Here is a 14,419-nt window from a genome sequence, read left to right on the forward strand (position 1 = left end):
GTACATATATTCTTTCTGATTGGTGCTTCAGGCTTCTTAGGGTATATTCCTAGAAGTGGGATCACTGGGTCAAATGGCAGTTCAATTTTTAATTTTTGAGGTAACACCATAGTGTTTTCCACAGTGGCTGCACCAGTCTGCAGTCTCACCAGCAGTGTACTAGAGTCCCCTTTTCTCCACACCCTCGCCAACATTTTCATGGTTTTTAACATTTACAATTTACATTCTGATCAACACCAGGTTCCTTTCTTTTTGTATGACCAGAATCTGTCCTCTGAGTCTGGTCAGAATCTTTTAATTCCTCGGGCACAACTCAAACATAGACATGTGTGTTGTTAGACAAATTGGGACACTTCCTGCGTGGCATCCTGTTGTTTTGTTATCACTGTTAAATAGTCAAAATGTGCAATACATTTTCGTCCTTCCGGCAGACAGTCTTTTCTTAATATCATTTAATACTCGAATTCTGGAACAATGCCTCTGTAATAATAGGTCAAAATGAATAATAAGTTATTTCATTCATCCTCTTGCAATAATTTGACAGTGTTTTTTTATTTATTTTTAAATCCTCACCCAAGGATATGTTTCCATTTATCTTCAGATAGAGTGGGAGGGAGGGAAAGAGAGAGAGAGAGAGAAAGAGAGAGAGAGAGAGAGAGAAGCATAGATGTGAGAGAGACACATCAATTGTTTGCCTCCTGCGTGACCCCAACCAGGGCCAGGGACAAGCCACAACCGAGGTACTTGCCCTTGACCAGAATAGAACCCACAACTCTATGGTCTGTAGGCCGACGCTCTAACTGCTGAGCCAAACCAGCCAGGGCTGACAGTGTTTTTATAAAAAGACATGATAAAAATAAGACACTCCCAATCACTGTGTGTTAAGAACTATTCTGAGTGGTTGTAAATAAACCCATCAGCAATTATTAGATGTAGAAAATTGTCAATAATAGGAGTCCAGTGAAAGTCAAGGCAATCAAATACACGTCTCTTAAGGAGGCTGAAAGTTTTCAATAAAACCCCCCAACGCAATGATCTAACAGTGTTTAACTATGTATACTCCTACTATTCTGATATTTAATTCATAGTTAATGTGTTAGATTATGGTTCCCCCAAATGACCACAGGGTGCTTTTCTTACAGCCCCTTCCAGAACCCCGCCACTCCCCCGTCAAGAGGTGGAGTCTACTCCCCTCCCCTTGCAATTAGACCGGGCTGTGGCTGCCCTGACAAGGAGAATGTGACAGAATTGGTGCTTCAGACACTCTGAGGTTAGATCATAGTAGATTCCGTGACTTGCATCTGGCCCCTCCCAGTCTTTGGACGTTCTTCCTTGGATCCAGACACAATGGTGGGAAGAAGTCCAGGCCACACGACAAGGTTTATTATAGGAGTTCTGATTGACAGCACCAGCCAAGGGGCAGCCAACAGGCAGCATCGGCTACCCACTGTGCGTGTAATAAGCCCTCAGAGGCCTTGTTTTCCAGCCTTTAAGTCCTCCAGGTGAGGCCCCAGATGTGGATCAGAAGCAAGCCATCTGCATGGGGTCCTGACTGCATGTTTTACAACAATCTGTGAGCATAATCAATGGTTGTGTAAGCCTAATTTTTTTTTTTTTTAGAATGTTCACTAATCACTCTAGATAGTCCCTTTGAGTGTTTTTGTCCTTTATTGATTTTTTTTTTTTTTTTTTTTAGAGAGAGAGAGGAAGTGAGAGGGAGAGAGAGAAAGAGAAACTTCAATGAGAGAGAAGATCGATTGGCCGCCTCCTGCATGCCCCCCACTGCGCATGTGTCCTGATCAGGAATTGAACTGGCGATCTCTTGGTGCATGGGTCAATGCTCAACCCCTGAGCCACACTGGCCTGATGCTTAAGCATAAAATTTACAATCATAACCGGAGCAGCTAGTGAGGTCTGCATGTGAAGTTCTATATTACAGCGTAATAATAATAGAAAGCTCTTACCAATTTCATATACTCTTTAATGCAACTCCTCTCAGAATGTGCCAAGGAGCTTGTGAGGATTATAATTTCAAGTATGAAATAAATGGTTTAGTTATATGGAGAAATATAGACTTAAATTATTGTCTATATTAGCCAAATCTGGGAAGACATGATTTAAAGTACTACTATCTTGAAAAATATTGGCTTATACTTTCTGAACACTTACTTCAGGCTTACACTATCAGAACTAACACTAGGTGGAGAAAATTGTTTCACATTATTGTCTCCCTTTGTGCAGATACATACTATCTTTGTTTTTCTTTTTTTCCTTAAAAGAATGGCAATTTTAAAAAAATCCTTACCCCAGGATATCCTCCATTTATCTTCAGATAGAGGGGAAAGGAGACAGAGACAGAGACAGAGAGAGAAACATCGATGTGAGAGACACATCAATTGGTTGCCTCCCGCATGACCCCGACAAGAGTTGGGGACCAAACCGAAATTGGACCAATGTGCCCTTGACTGGAATAGAACCTGCGACTCTCTGGTCCTCAAGCCCACGCTCCAGCCATGAGCCACACTGGCCAAGGAAAGAACGGCAGTTGTGATGCTAAGTAACCATTGGTTACAAACAAAGCTCCCCTAGTGCTCGCTGAGGAAAGCAATCCCTTCCCAGCACGTTTGCGGGGACCTAACCCTGAGAAGAAAGTGTCTCTTAAATTAAGTAAAACTCTTTCAGAATAGTCAAAGGAAAATGACGGAGCCCTGAGAGTCTTCAGGTATGTCAGTGTTCGATCATTTTCATATCTAATAACCTTGTTAAGCAGTTATAAAATGTATTAAAATATGCATTTATATAACTTATGAATTTCACGTTCAATGACTATCAGGATCATTATTATGTACACATGTGTGTTACATTTTATAATGTCTACAGTCCACCTTCTGTATTAGGATACCGTCGGACATTTCAGGCATCTCCCTCCCCCCGAGTTTACACTGATGAAATAATAAGCCCAGCAAAGTAAACCACCGATTAATGATGCTGAAGGAGCTGGAAGCATCAGATCAGAAATGAACATGGAACTGCAGTCTGCTGCTGGACATGCGTGGCAGGAGTTTGAATCGAGTAGCTTTAATCTCCTTCCACAAGAAGAAATGTTCGTATCCAGTAAGCTGGGTCTCTGTGGTTAAGCCCCCCTGCAGTAAACTGGGGAGGGGAGAGGGAAAGAGCAAGCGCCTGGGCAGCCGCGCCAACGACACAGTCATGCTGTGGGTACTTCCTAAGTACCCAGTGGCTTGTCACCGTCCACTCATCCACACCCTGCGTGGACGTAAACATGTATAGAAATGACCCAAGAGCAAAATGCTCAGAGGAACGTCAGTGAAAGGACAGCCTTCCAGTACCCTGTGGGTCTCTGCTTGTGACCCTAACGCGCTGCCAGGAACAGTCGGCGAGAAACGCAGCCATCTGCTCCTGGGCCCACGTGCGCCCGAGGGCGGTGCCCAGGGAACCAGTCCCGAGGAGCCGCAGCTGCAGGCAACAGCGTCATTTTCAGCTGTCACATGGGACAAAACATTCAAGGTAAACTTTTCAAACACGTAAGAACACAATTTTCTGTCTGTCGGAATAAACATGGGTAACTTTCTATTTTATGATACTGGAAAAGAGACTGTAAATAATGACACCTATTAGGAGATATTTTTTTACTGAGGAAGATTCTCTCCTCGCACTCTCTTTTATCTGTCTACGTACTTCATGGATAAGAACACATTTGAGGTGGCTGGCAATAAGAACACAAAATAAAATAAGTCATGCAAATAAGAGACAGAACAATAGGACATGATGGGAGGAAATCATATCAAGAATTTGATTCTCATCCTGGCTGGTTTGGCTCCGTGGTTAGAGCGTCTGCAAATTTGATTCCCAGTCAAGGGCATGTACCTGGGTTGCAGGTTTGATCCCTGGCCCTGGTTGGGGTCGTGCGGGAGGCAACCAACTGATGTGTCTCTCTCAGGTCGAGGTCTCTCTCTCTCTCTCTCTCTCTCTCTCTCTCTCTCTCTCTCTCTCTCTCCCTCTCTCCCTCTCCCTTTCCCTTCCACATATTCTCGGTTGAGTATTAGCAACAACAATAAAGAAGCAGCCTCACTGAGTAAAACCTATAACAAGAGATGTTATAAAAGCTATTAAAAGTATATTTAGGTACCCTATTTTAAGAAGCAAGTTACCACCACCACCACCAACAACAACAACAACAAAAAACAAGCAAAAAAAACGTTTAAAGTCCTTTGGGTCATTTAGTCAAGTAATTTTCCAGCAAAGGTATCGCCATACTTCGAAATCTGTCTAAAGACACCATTTTATTACATTTGAGCAAAAGAAAATTTCTATTGCTTTGTTAGCTCAGAAGGAGCTTGGAATATATATTAGAAATATTTTTCTTCAAATGGTTATAATAAAGAGCAGAGTTAATTAGTAAGCTAATTTATCAATTGATTACATATTATCAATCAATACTGATTTAGTCTATAAACTTACTAGCAACAAATATTTCCGATAAACATATATTTTCAAACTCTGACACAATATCACCAGAAAAACAAAGCACATAAAATGATTATGAACTAAAATAAAATTTTGAAAATTTAAAACAACTTCAGCCCACATCAGGACTGGTTAAGCATATAAATCTATGTGTATTTTAAATGTATGTACATTTATGTGTGTGTGTGTGTGTATACACATATATACATCTATCTATATATGTACAAATCTTATAATCATCACTGAAAAGAATTTCTAAAACCTTGGGACACAAATGTTCTCCTAACTTTGAAATGGACTTATTTCCTGGGTCTTGAATTTTCCTATGGTAGAAACTAAGATAAACAGTTGAAATTCAGAGGAAAATAAAGTTTGAAAAAAAAAAATGAATGAAAGCTTAGCTATAAATTTTGTGTCAATAAATTCTAGAAGGAAAATAAAACATTCATGCTTTTTGCAGAATCATTTCTCATAATCATGAGTATATTTATACCATGCATTGATAGCAAAACCACTTTTCCTGAGATCCAATTTAGTAGGACTTGGAAGCTAACACAGAAACGATGAGGCTGTTTTAAGTGTGCTGCTACTTGCTCAAAAAAAAATAATAATGTCCAGATTCTATCACATAAATTAAAGACCACTAATTAGTAACTTCCAGGTGTTTTATCTCTTGAATCCTTGAGATAAAATTGCATTAGGATTTATAGGAGAGAAGTAAAAATTAGGATTTTGTAATTGAGATATGCTGGTTCTTCACCTTGATATCTTCGGTATATTCATACAATATTAGTTGATTATAAAACCAGTTCAGAATGAATTTGATACAGTTTTAACATTTTGGAATAATCTTAAAAGGGGCGATACATTTGGAAGACAAAATAGGTTTTGTAATTTATTGGCCATTAATAAGATACCCATTATAATGGTTAATGATTCCAAAGATATCTCATAAATTAAAAGGTGTGGGAAACAGGCATTAATATACTGATTATAAGAGAATGAACTCTGAAGACCTATTCAATCTCAGAAATGCTAATCAGTGTTTCCAGGTCAGTATTCAAATTGAGAATAGGCATTTGTAACCTATCTTTCCATGGCATACTTTGATAGCAATGAAATGAATGATGGGGTGCCTATTTCCAGATGAGAAATTTAACTACAGGACTGGAAAACAGAACAGATAGAAGTGGCTGAAAGATGATGAACACTGACCAGAGAAACCCCAAAGAGTGCCAAATTCAAAACTGCTCGTACCACAGAGGCTAATCAAGAAAAGCCTGGTGGACACATGAGATTAAATTAGCAGCCTATAAATAGTCTCCCACACCTCTCCCGCATGCAGCATGCAGGAGCCAGACCTCCTCTATCTATTTCCCATATTTCTCTCTCTATCTCTGTCTTTCTAGTTCTCTCTCTTTGACTCTCTCTCACTTTCTCTCTCTCTCTCTCTCTCTCTCTCTCTCTCTCTCTCTCTCAAAATTGAATGAACTGCATGATTAGAATACTAGAGGCCAGGGTGGGTGGTGGCATCTTCGAAGAGAACTCCCCTTGTTCTGAGATTTGAGTCCCTTCGCAGTAATGACCAGATCCTTGCACACCCCACTCTAAGCCAAGTGTGCTGGGTGACACAGTCTGTTTCTCAGATGCCCCATTATGTAGTGAGGAGCAAATTATCAAGGCTCAGTTGTCAACGAAGGAGAGCCCGAAGCACAGCGGAGTAAGACCAGAACATGAAAAAGCTCTGGATGAAGCAGGAAGGTCACAGAAAGTCCCTTTTTACAGTGTGCATATATCTTCATAGAGTGCTAGAAAGCTATTTCAGACACAAGTATAATGGGTAGTATAAAAAATGGAGAATTGGAGAATATGAAAGGACTTGGGCACTAGAAATGAAATGAACAATTCAACAATTTGGGAGTTAATATTTTGAGAATTACTTTGAACAAAAACAAATAAACAAGGATTAAAATATTAAGATAACTGATGAGAAACAAAGAGCAACAGTCAAAGAATTTCATTTTCTGCTAATAGAAGTTCCAAAAAAGTAAAAGAAAAATAAAGTAGAGAAAATTTTCAAATAAATAAAATTAAAATTTTTCTTGGGATAAAAGAGTCTTTGAATTTAAATATCCTACTGAATGGAAAATAGTCCAAATAAAAATGACCCACATGTAGACATATCATTGTTTTATTCCAAAACTCCTACAGTAAAAAGACTATAAAATTTTCCAAGAGAAAAAAGAAACATATTGCACCTAAAGACCTAAATTTAGACCAACATGAGACTTCTCTTTAGCACTATAAGTATCAGAATAAAATGGAGCAATGTTGTTAGCATTCTGAGAAAAATTATATTCAATCTAGAATTTAATGATTAGCTAAATTACCAAATGATGAACACAGAATAAAGATATTTCAAACAAGCGAGGAATCAGAAAAAACACTAATACCCTTTTATTGGTTTATTACTTGATGATATAAAAAAAATGAGGGAGTAAATCAAGAAAGAAAATATAAGTTCTAAAAATAGGAGAGCAATAAAAGTCAGTCACTGGTGAACAGTAATTAAACCTAGTAGAAAACAGCCAGCCCAGATAAGAACAGAAGAATGGAGGGATTTAGGGCAGATAGACTGGATTTTATACAAATGTCACCATTTGCCAAACCTGGCCTATCATCAATTTTTATAAAGTTTTTTTGAAACACAGCCACACCCATTTTACATATTGCCACGGCGGTTTTGTGCTATAGTGGCCAAGGTGAGCAGCTGTAAAAGAAACTGAACAGCTTACAAAGTATAAAATTATTTATTCTTTGCATGTTACAGAAAAAATGTATCCTCTCATGTATACAATTCAGTAATTTAAGGATACAGTGAAGTATTCTAGTAACTTGGAAATTATTTACTTGGAGATGTTGATGTGGGTCCAAATCTGGAGAACCTTCTATGTGAAGGGTCTACTTAGATCTTTAGGTATCCAGTGTTCTGTTTGGGCTGCTTAGGCTGTTTTTCATACAAAAAAGATAATGATGGTATTAAGGACTTCACAGATTCCATGATTTTATATTCTTTTGCTTTCATTTAACTACAAAGTTATATCACTAAAATAGGAACCAAATGTTGGGACAAAATAATTTATTACCTTTTTTCCCCGTTCTGTGACTTTTAACATGAGCTTCAGTGTTGTGCTTATGAGTGAGTGAATATATGGAGGAGGTAATTTTTTAGAATACCAAATATAATCATATAAATTATTCTTCAAAATAGCATTACTGGGTGAAGTAATTATCATAGAATATTTGAGATAGGTTCTCTCTAAACATTGAGCTCATATACCTTAGAGGAGTTTGGGCAGAGCCTGCTCTTGCAATTTGATCAGTGACTCATAACAAATGTGTGAATGACGTGCATGACCCTCCTCACACTTTGGAACATGGAGAAAAATTACATGAGTGTTGCACATGTTTTCTCTATGGACATAGGGATTGGGAAGCAGTTGTCTTTTTGAAAGTATATACTTCGTTGTGAATGGACAAATTAATGAAGGCTGAAGAGCTAAAAAACAGAGACTGGCATCTCTGCATTACAAATGCACTCAGGATATTCCTTTATGCTGGCAGCTGACTCAGCAATCAACTGGCGGCGTGATGATGACATCAAAGGCAACGGGTGACAATTATTCCACCAACTTCTCAATATGCCAGGGAATGAGTCAAAATATTTAAGAAATGCTCTAAGGCCTGTAAGAATAGCAATACTATGGATAAGAAATCACTTAATACTGTACTTTTTCTACATCTGTTAATCTCAAATGATGCCAACAAAAGTAGGGAATATGTTTTTATCCCTATTGGATCTATGAGAAACAAGAACAGCCAGCTAATTAGCAACAGAGCTAAGAATATAAATTTCATCTTTGGACCCTATTTTATTTCTAGCCTGCCACCTGAAATCAGGCAGAAAAAGCTCTTGTTTAATGAAAGTGAATTCCAAAATGAACTTTGTTGGCAGAGGTAGAAATACCACAGGAAGCATAATGGAGCTTTTCCTCTTCGGTCCCCCCCCTTCCCCGTTGTATTCACACCTCTGTGGGGCCCTGCAAACCTCCCTGTCCTTCAGGAGAATAATGTGGCATTTTTTGAAACTTATTGTCTGTGTAAGCTTGGCTGAGTAACAACCCCTGAACTTTAGTTCCTTTGTCAAACGTAACAGTAATCCTTGCCTGTCAGGTAGTTATTAGCAATCGAGTGCCTGGAAAACACAGGTGAGAGTCAGTAAGGAAAGATGCTATTTGTTGCCTGCTCAACCTAGAGATCCCTCTTGGACGGTACCGGTGAAGATGTACATATGAGCATAGCCTGGAGGCAAACTCAGAATATCTTTTCCACAGGAGACCCACACCAGCCCCTGCAAAGTCTACCCCTCCCCACTCCTCTCAAACCTCCAAAATCTAAGTCTGAGTTAACATTATTTTCTCCAGGTGCAATCGTCATCAATCCAGTGCTGAGTAGACCAGCCCTTCACCACACCTACCTACACCTAAGCCATTCATGTTAAAAGAAATCATTGTCCACTGAAAATTTCCTTGATATAGCACTTTTCTGCAAAATTTATAATATAGCAACGTTAGCACTTAACATGCATATACAGTTCTAACAACAGGACTTAAATGAAAGGAATGGTAAGTGTCTCCAGCACACCATGTCCCCCAGTAACACCCTTTTTAAATGTCAATATTATGAGTAAGTTCTTACCCTTTGCCTAGAGAAAATTGCTTTCGTGCCAGTAATGAAGAGAATCACTTGTGATGTGTTGAGTGATTTTTAATGATCAATAAGAACGCTTAGCCCTTACGTGGTAGTTTTCATCTTCAAACCACTTTGCCGGCATTAAACAAATTTGGATGCTGTCGTTTTCTCATAAGAAAATTCATGGGATGGATGGTTGTCATTCCAGATCCCAGGATGGGAAAGGCAGGGGCGTGCATTTCACACAGGTCATGTCTTAATGGATCATGGTAGGCAGTTAATGCAAGTATATCAACTACAAACTTCCTTGTTGGTATAAAATTAGTAGATGTTTTTACTGTCAAAAATGTGAGAATACAAAGAAGAAAATAAAAATATCAATTACTCCCAACTCCATTATACATAGACACTATTATTATATTAGTACAATTTCATCTCATATTTAAGCGCCTATGTGTCACATGTTTATGGCATGAAAATTTATGGCATGTAGTCTGTATATTCTTTGTAAATATGATCATAATAAGTATCTAGTTTGTTGCCTTGGTTTTTCACTAATAGGCATGAACATTAAAAAATACTTTTCGGAGAGCAGGCTGGTAGCTGTAGGAAGGGGCTGGGTGGAGGAGGGGAGGGATTGAGCAAAAAAGAAAAAAAAGAGAATAAAACTCATGGACATGGAAACAGGGTAGTGATTCCAGGGGAGCAGGGTGATGTGGGGAGGTGGAGGAAGGGCAGGGGGCATAAATGGTTATGGACGGACACTTGACTTGGGGTGGTGAGCAATATAGTTTACAGATGAGGTGATGTAGGACTGTGCACCTGAAACCTGTATAATTTTGTTAACCAGTAGCCCCCCATAAATTCAATAAAAAAGGAAAAAAATAAAATATAAAAAATATAAAATAGCATGCTGTATAATCCAACCCAGATTACAGGCATCTCTTACGATCATTCCCACTTAGAGCCCTATCACAGTTTAGATAAACACATGCCTTCTTTCTATGAAGCCAAGCATCTGGACCCGGCCCTGGAGAAAGTCTTATGTACTTTCCCCTCAGGAATCATAAGGAAGGACACTGAGTTACTGTTCTGCACTACAATTCTTTTGAGACTGGCAGAAAATACTACAGTTATCTTCTTTGAAATAAAAAAAAAAAAAAACTGTTCAGAAATGATTCTTAATGCCCACAAGCAGAAAGGTTGTATGAATGCATTAAAATTCATTGTGTCATTTTCATTTAAACATCTAAATAGTTATCTTTTTGTTGTTGTTGTTATTATATATAATAGTAATGAATAGCTTTCAACACACTTTTCTGCCCTATTTACTGATAATTTATTAACGTCAATATAGTGTTAGGACATCATCTCTCCTCATTCTTACAATGCTCCCTCCACCCTGATTTGGGTCCAGTATTAGGAACTGCTGGATCATAAATTGCACGTTAAAAAACACTGGAGAGATAGTGTGGTGGCCAACCGAGAGTACTGTAGACGTTAGCTGAGAGTTTGGAGGTTACAGTGCCAGGAGAAAAACTGCTACAGTGATTTAAATAGGTGGTGTCGTGATCGCAATTGTGCTTGAAAAATACCACTCGTACAGTAGTTTTGAAGGGTTTTGTTTTGATGGAGAAGGGTTTGTACTGGACATAGGGAAATAGTGGCATCTATTGTAAGTATCAGAAATGAGGGAATCACTGTGCACAGCATCAAATACAGAAACCAGTGATGGACATGCTCTCGCCTTTGTTTAGGGTCACTGGAAGCCCCATGTGGATGGCCCCCCTGCGGATCACCCCCTCTGATAATGCCTCATCCTGAGGTTTTGAGGTTCCTTATCCTGCTCAGCACTAGCCCCACTTCTCCCCTGCTTTCAATATGTTCACAGAGAAGTTCAATGCATTTCAATCTTTTCGCTGAATATAAATACAAATAGAAAGATGTAAATAAATATTCACAGATGGACATGAAAGTTCATATCAGGAAACTTAATATGTAGATTTAGGATTCACAGTTCAAGATTATTTTAACCCAACCACATAGTAAAGGTCTTGGCACCCTTGTCAAATGTAATTTGTGATCACAACAACATAAGAAGAACGTAAATAAAATTAAAATGACATCTTTATACATTGTGTGCCCATCAACATAAAGCTATGATTATTGCTTTCTACAGATGTCTTTTAAATCAGATAGGAAAATAAAGAAGTTACAAACAAAAACATAAATTAATACTGTATTTTATATTTAGCAATGTCATTACCTTTATCAGAGTTCTTTATTACACTCTGTGGTTTGGATTGTTGTGTTGTGACCTTTCATGTTAGCTTCAAGGAGTCTCTTTAGTATTGCTTATAGAGCAGGTCGGTTAACTAACAACTGTTTATTATGTGGGAATGTCTTCATCATTAAAGGATATTTTTGCAATATATATCATTCTTGACTGACATTTTTCCTGACACTATGAACATGTCTTCCTACTGCCTTCTGGCTTCCATGATTTCTGACAAAAAACAACAACTGTTAATCTTATTGAGCATCCTTTGCCTATCATGAGTTGCTTCTCTTTTGCTGTTTTCAAGATTCTTTCTTTCTTCTTGGCTTTGATAGTTTGATTACAATGTGTCTTGGTGTATATCTCTTTAAATTTATCCTACTTGGCGTTCATCAGAATTTTTTGATGTATAAATTAAATTTGGTAAAATTTTAGCCATTATTTCTTAAAATAGTCTTTTACTCCTTTCTCTGTATTCTCCTTCTGGGACACCCATTATGCTTAAGTTGGTCAAGTTGATGGTATCCCATAGGTCCCTTATGCTTTGTTAATTTTTCTTTATTATTTTTTACTTCTATTTCTAAGATTAGGTTATTTTAACTGACCAATTTCAAGTTAACTAATTTTTTTTTATGCCAGTTCCAATCTATTATTGAATTCCTCTAGGGAATTTCTACTTAGAAAACCACAGCCCTAAATCCCAGGTTCACGGAGACTGCCTACATTTTAGACTGAACTGTAAGACCAAAAAAACTCCCCCTCCCCCACTACGATCAGGAATCAAATATGAGCAGCAGCTGAGTGTGGAGCAAGAGCACAGGGAAGCCTCCTCTGCGCAGGTCCTCAAGGTCCGCTGGAAACTGAGTCAGAGTAGACGATAACAAACACCCTCAAGCACCTCCAGCCCCACACTAGGCCTACGATAACAACTGGAAAATCAGAGCTTCTGGTTCACTGAAGATACCAATAGTTCAACTAAACTGAAACACAGCTAAACTTCTGACCAGATTGACTCAACTTCTTACACTAATGACCTAGCAGAAGGAAAGGAATGCCCAGTTTCATGTGTTAGCGTTATTCACCTGTCTCTACTGTTCCCTTACACATTATGTCTACAATTCAAGAAAAACGACAAGGCGCACAAAAAAAGTGAAGAAAATAACATGCTGCCCAGAGATAAAGTAATACAGAGAATCAGACTCAGATATATACCAGCTGTTGTAATTATTAGACAGAGACTTCAAAATAAATACTGTATATATGCCTATTGGATCTAGTGCATGAACAAATGAGGGTTTTTGTTGTTTGTTTGTTTGTTTTTTTACAGAGACATGAAGGTACTAGAAATAGCTACCTTAGTTCCTTTAACCATGTGCTGCCATAGCTCTGGTGGTCCCTTGATAGAATCCTTTTTTGCAATGTGATAATTTTACTAAATAATTTAATTGTCTATCTGTGGTTGTGAGCAAAGAAACTTAGTTTTGCTCATCTTTATATTCCCACATGAATCTTTGTTTTTCCTGCTATGAAGCTTAGCTCATAGTGACTTATAAATATCATGACTGAATATGAAAGTGATAAATATTGTTCCTTTCATATTATATTTTATTGATTTAGTTTAGATTCAAATATGTATTTCACAGACATTCTGGCTTATAGTTGTAATACATATAACTTCTAAAAGTAATGTCGAAAAGGTTTGTAAAGCCAAATGACAGCTCTTCCAATTTTTTGGAAGAATGATATGGGGCATAAATAAAGAAAATTAGAACAAAAGGCACATTACAGAATTACGGATTATAACACATTATATAATTCCATATGACCTGATAGTTTACCCAGGCTATCACATTTTTTTCTCTCCAACTCCAGCCTTTACAGCATCCAGAAACTATAATGACTTTTCTGCAACAATGCTCCCATTACCTGTACATCCACATGACCTGCTTCAGATGGACATATGCCATATATCAAAAGCTAGATGGTTGCCATAACAAATGTCTAGGTTGATATATGGATCCTGATTTTCCATTAACAAATTTGTCTTGAAAACCAAGAAAGTGCTTCTTTCCTTAAAAGTTTCCAGAAGAGATCTCTCAGTAATTGACAAGGAGGAAGACATTATTCCTCTGGGCCACTGGTTCCAAATAGTGTTGCTTCTCTAATTGTGGGTGGTAACCCAGCAACATAAGCATCACCTGGGAGCTTGTTAGAACTGCAGAATTTTGGACACTTCTTTCAGACTTACTGAATGAGAATCTGCATTTTAACAGGATCCCAGGTGATTTGTATACATAGTAAAATAAAATAAAAAACACCTTTATTTCCATTTCATGCCACACTATATGGCAATTAATGAAGCAACTCATGACTTACTCTTCAGTCTGAAGCCCAGTAGAGCTGAAGCCACCACGGGATTTTGTTTGCTGGTAATTGGAGAAGCAATTTTATTTCCGTTCAGATCATCATTGAGCCAGTGCTCCAGGTCCATTTTAAGTAACCCTCATGGGAATTTTTCATATATTTTAAAACAGAAACATTAGAATGTTTCCAGCCACTAAGGTCAAAGAAGACAGCCTTGTATTTCTCCCCGAGAGTAGAGAACCAGACTGAGATTTCCTTCCTGACTGTGTGTAGGCTACATACTTACCAGGAACGAGTGAGCAGGCATGGCAAGAAGGCCCTGATGGTCCACTGAGCTGCCACAGGTTGAAACTTAATTTTTAATAAATGTGAATGATAGTCTTCTTTGGAAAAATGTTCTTTAAATTTCATTGGAACATTATTGTGTTGGGAAAGTCATGAAGGAGAGACATGTGTATATATTCACATCTACATATATAAATTTACATATATAGACACATTTGCTATATAATATATGTACTATATGCTAGAAAGATA

The sequence above is a fragment of the Molossus molossus genome, unplaced genomic scaffold, assembly GCF_014108415.1.
Source record: "Molossus molossus isolate mMolMol1 unplaced genomic scaffold, mMolMol1.p scaffold_m16_p_16, whole genome shotgun sequence".
Classification (NCBI taxonomy): Eukaryota; Metazoa; Chordata; class Mammalia; order Chiroptera; family Molossidae; genus Molossus; species Molossus molossus.